Source organism: Grammomys surdaster, unplaced genomic scaffold (genome assembly GCF_004785775.1).
Source record: "Grammomys surdaster isolate TR1022 unplaced genomic scaffold, NIH_TR_1.0 148, whole genome shotgun sequence".
Taxonomy (NCBI): domain Eukaryota; kingdom Metazoa; phylum Chordata; class Mammalia; order Rodentia; family Muridae; genus Grammomys; species Grammomys surdaster.
The window spans coordinates 4,193,446-4,199,126 of NW_021604606.1; positions in this window are offsets into that span (position 1 = coordinate 4,193,446).

Consider the following 5,681-nt stretch of genomic DNA (forward strand, 5'->3'; position numbering starts at 1 on the left):
TGGAATCTTCCTCCAAAGCTATGGAGACCTACTGAAGCCAGACATGTGGCAGAAGAGTCCCTGCATGGAGGACCAGAGTCTGTTGTGTATAGTTGTGATGATGAGGCCTGGATTGTTTTAGAGTCCCTAAAATATTGGAGAAGCCAGAGCCATGGGGATCCTGTCAAATAATGCTATAAATAAGGAGGGGAAATAGCCAAAGACAGTTATGTTGCAGTCACAAAAGCTAGAAGGCAAGAGACATACAAAACCTTTGACATTAGACAAAGCACTAGAGGATTTACAGTTTGTCCTGCTAAGTTTTGGTCTTGGTGTGTTCCAGTATTTCCTCACTGTGACACTATATGCTGTCAATATTTAATTTGCCTTCTGATTTTATAAGGTGTTATAACTAGGAGACTCCCTTGATTTTCAAAAGAGACATTGGACTTTGAACCAGTGTTGAGACTATACCATGGTTAATTTTAGAGTTTGACTAAGTGCACCCTACATTATAATGTGGCTCCATGCCTATGGGGGCTAGAGAATATAATGTGGTAACTTGAACAAGAATGGTCCCCATGAGCACTCATGTCATGTATTTGAATGTTTGTTTCCCAGTATGTAGAACATTTTGGGAAGGATTAAAAGCCTTGGCCTTGTTAAAGGAAGTATGTCACTGGGGTGGACTTTAATGTTTCAAAAGTCCACACCATACTCTGTCAGTTCTCTTTTGTCCTTATCCTTGTGAATCATGACATAATCCCTCACTTATGATCCCAGCACCAAATTTGGCTGCCTGCTTCTGTGCTTCCCATAATGAGGATCATGGATTCAACTTTCTGAAATCAGGAGCCTCAAATAAAGCTTCATTTATAAGTTGCTTTATTTATGGTATCTTATCATAGCAATAGAAAAGTAACTACATCATTCAAATAGTATTACAGAAACAAATCTAAATATACAAATGAATATTTTACTGTCAGAAGTAATTCATAAATTACTGATAGCATAGTCAATCATGTTTTGCTTATGAGAGCTTTAAAATAGATATTTTTATATCATGCTCTCTACTGGTATATTTTGTTTTATTCTTCTCTCATATAGTAAATCTAGACCACAATTTTCCTTCCCTCTAAGTCCCTTCTTTCCCGTCTTCCCTCTTCTCCCAAATCCATTCCTATATTTTGCCTTAAGAAAAGAAAGACTTCCAAGTAATATCAACCCAACATGGCTTATCAAGTTGCAATAAGTCTAGACATGTTCCCTTATATTAAGGCTAAACAAGCTAAACCAACAGGAGTCTCAAGTCAACATGAGGTACCAACAGGAACACCAGAAGTTCTTGGCTGTGTCTCTCACAGGGTAAGATAGATCAGCAAAGACTAGAGACCTGTAAGCATTGCACAGATAGTTGTATCAGCAAGCAGAGCTCTCTCTCTCTCTCTGTGTACCTCCCTGGATTCCTATTTATTCCCTCCAAATATCATGTGTTCTCCCCCTGTTTTGCCTCAACATGGTCTTGCCTTAGTATGTGTATCCAATCAGCCTGAGTTCGTGAAATTGGCAAGAAACTACAGTACATTGCCAGAAGTATTTTGGTGTTTTTCTCTCTATGGAGTCCTGACAAGTGAAGCTCAATTATACAATAAATTGTGTAAGGCAGACCAATAAATTCATGTTGTTAGCAAAGAATCCTTCATCACATGTCTTTTCATGTGCTTTCTTTAGCAGAATATTCCCTCTCTTGTGTTTGCTTCAGAGAATCGTTCTTTCATGAGTCTGCTTAGCCTTTCACAACTGTGTCCACTTTAACAAAACATTCCTTCACCTGTTTGCCCCAGCAAAATATCATCCAACTGACTTTCCAAGGAACCCTTCAGTTTCCACTTCAGTGGAGCACCTTTTGAATATATGCCCAGGAATGGTATAGCTGGGTCTTGAGGTAGAACTAGTCCCAGTTTTCTGAGACACTTCCAAATTGACTTCCAAAATGGTTGTACAAATTTGCACTCCAATAATCAATGAAGGAGTTTTTCCCTTATTCCACATCCTAACTATCATGTGCTATCACTTGAGTTTTTGATCTTAGCCATTCTGAACAGTGTAAAATGGAACTCCACAAACCCAAAGAAGCTAAACAAGAAGGAAGACACAAGCAAAGATGCTTGAATCTCACTTAAAAGGGAGAATAAAATAGTTGTAAGAGGCAGATAAATGGAGGGAACTCAGTTGGAGAGAAGATGGGGAGGGGAATGGGGAGATTCAGGATCAAATGTGGGGACGAACGGGAGGGACAGCCAGATAGCCATGAGGATGAATGGAAATCTTCAACTGACAGAGTCGGGGAGGTGGGGGACAGCTCTAGGAATAGACAAAGACCTGGGATAAGAGAAGTACCCAAAAATCAATGAGGGTGTCCATAGCTGTGACTCACAGCACTAAAGATATGGAGCCTAAAGAGACCACTTCTTATAGCCAGGCAGAAATCCCAATGGAGCTAGAGGGACATCAGCTTACCTACAAAACTTTCAACTCTAAATTTATTCTTTCTACAGAAAATGCAGGGACGGGACAGAACAGAGACTGAGAGAATGGTCAACCAATAGCCAGCCCAAATTGAGATTGAGTCCCATCCCATAGGCAATCACCAATCCCTGATACTATTAATGATACTCTGTTATGCTTTCAGATAGGAATCTAGTATGGCTGCCCTCTGAGATGTTCCACCTAGATGGAGTCACTCACAGCCAAATAGTACATAGAGCTTGGGGAATCTTACTGAAGAATAAGAGGAAAGATTACACCCTAAGGGGATATGAAGTCCACAGGAAGACCAACAGAATCAACTTGGGGCTCTCAGAAACTGAACCACCAACCAAATAATATACATGGGCTAGACCTATGCCTACCCACACATATGTAGCAGACGTGCTGCTTGGTCTTCATGAAGATCCAGAACAACTAGAGCAGGGACTATCCCAAAGGATGTTGCCTGTGTGTAGAGTATATTCTTTTAGCTTAACTGTCATGTTTTGCCTCAGTGGGAAAGGATGTGCCTAGCCTCACAAAAACTTGATATGTCAGGGTGGGGAATACCAAGGGAGCTCCCTGTGGCTCAGAGGAGAAGGGGAGGGGAATTGGGGGAAAGATTGTGGGAGAGGTGATCAGAAGGGGTGAGTGGGATATAAAGTGAATAAGTAAAAAATAATAATGAATAAATAAATAGATAAATAAATAAATAAATATTTTTTTAAAAAAAATTACAAGTTTTCTCCAAAAAGAAGGATTTTGACTAGCATGTCCCAGGGATCCTAATGTCTCTGCCCCAGAAAGTATTAGTATTACATTTTCAAACTGCCATTTCTGAGTTTTTGTATACACTCTAGAAACATGTACTCAGATCTTCATGGTTGTGCTAAACTATCTCTCTAGGCCCATGTATACAAGTTTAAACATGTATATAATATGAAAGGTAGAGCTATAAGGAATTCATTTAAGTAACCCATTTTATCTAATGAAATCAAGTAAATAATTCTTTCATTTAAGTGAGTAAAATTAAATATTGAGAAAGTTGCATTTTCTTTAACCTCACTAGTGGCTAGCTCAGATGGTACACCATGAGACATTTGCATAACTAGAATTCCCTTTAAGAAAACATAGTACAGCCAACTCTATTGCACTCTTATTTTTAATTTTTTTTATTATTTTTAGTTATGTGAGTCTGGGTACATATACCTGTGTGCACTGCCTGAGAAGGACAGAACAGGGAGCTAGATCTCCTGGAGCTGGATTTACAGATGGGTATGAGACACCTTGTGTAGTTTCCAAGAGCTGAACTCAGGTTCTATGGAAGAACCTGAAGTGCTCTTTACTGCTCAGTCATCTCTCCAGTGCAATCTTTGCATTTTTCATGGGTCTGTGTTTGCACAGTAAATACCCTCATCTTTATCATCTACACTCTTAGTTCTACTCCTACAGTATTTTTCTAGCTTAATTTGGAATTTGCTCTACAAATGGCTTCCAAATAGGTATAGTATTTGATGTTAAATGTATCATTTCAGACTATAAAGTACAATATTAAAAAATCTTTTTACAATTATATTCTTGAACAAATTTTGAACATTAATTTAGAAATTAAATTTGGTCTTTAACAAAAACTGACTTAACATAATTACAATGACTCTTGTCACCAAGCTCACTGAAATGTAACATTAAACAAAAATCATGTTGCAGTATTATGCAATGATGATTAATAGGAAAATAATGTATATTTTGATACAATTGTTTCTGTGTGTTATGTCACATATGATACATTGAATAGTAACTTTAGTAAATAATACATTATCAATATTAACTTAACTCATATCTTCAATCCATTTTCTTCCACCAGTCAAGATATTTGTAAGAAACAGTACCATATTACTTTATATCAGAACCATTATGTATCAGTAAAGCTCTGAAAGATCATATATAGTGATACATTTCAAATGTGAACAAATAAGATGTACTATTCCCAAAGAAGTAACACCTTCATATCCAAAGGATAAAGAAAATTCTTGATAAAGTCAGATTTGCAGAAACTTTACTACTAAAATACCTCAGAAAGATGAGCAGGATAATATACCAGAAGAGACAGGTTTGAGAAAAGTAGCATCTATTCATGGAGTGCTAGCATGGAGTGCTTTCCTATCCCTATAGGATTCAGGGGAAAATGGAGATGTCAAATCCATGGGAGAGTGACATAAACCACTTCTTAATCTGACAATTTTTGAGTTGCCTACCAAGTGAACTGGATGTTAGAATGGGATAAAAATCCTGGTGGTACAGCAACGTGTGCAGAGAACTGATAATCATGAGTGTAAGCTGCTTTTTCATTTTGAGAATGATGTTAGAGTACTTTGAAAACCAAAAAGGCGTTCTTCTCTAACTTGCCTTATTCATGTGCAAATTACTAGAATCCACTGACATGTGAAAGTTGAAAATATTGGTTCATTTATATGAACATTCAGTTGTATTTCTCAGGGTCAAATTGACATGAAGAACACATTAAAGTATTGTTTAAAACTGAGGGAGTCTATCAAACAGGCCTTATTAACAACAACTGGTATTTATTGAGACCATTCTATGAGTTAGGATATGCTAAACTTTTCAACTAGGATGTTTAAAATGTAAATTCGATGACATAGAAAATTAACCAGGTTTCTGTGATCTGTATAAAGATCTAGGACAAATTGTCAATTTGTTAAATATCTATTGGGACTGGAAGTTGGTGACCAGTCTCTAGTAAAGACTGTGAGCAGTCCATCTTATAAGACCACTTAAACTTCATTTTATGACAAGCTAATCTGTCTGGGTGTTAATGTGTCTGATGCATTTCTATATAAAATGATAATCAATCAACTCAAATTCCCTGGGTAAACTTGTCAAATTCTCAAACAGTAATTCACAAACAGTAAAACAAAGAGTTTGGAGAAAAAAATACACTTCTGAAAGATCAAAAATAATAAAGAATCATAAATAAATAGGACCTCAAAGAGATATACAGCCATCATTATTGTTTTACACATTTGAACTATTGTGTAATGCAGTTTGAAGAGGAAGAAAAGCCTCATCTAGAGGTCCCAGTGTACTTTCTTTTTTCTCTGCCTCTGTTAAAAGATTATGATGTGGTTAGATTAATGGGTATGGTCAACCTGCAA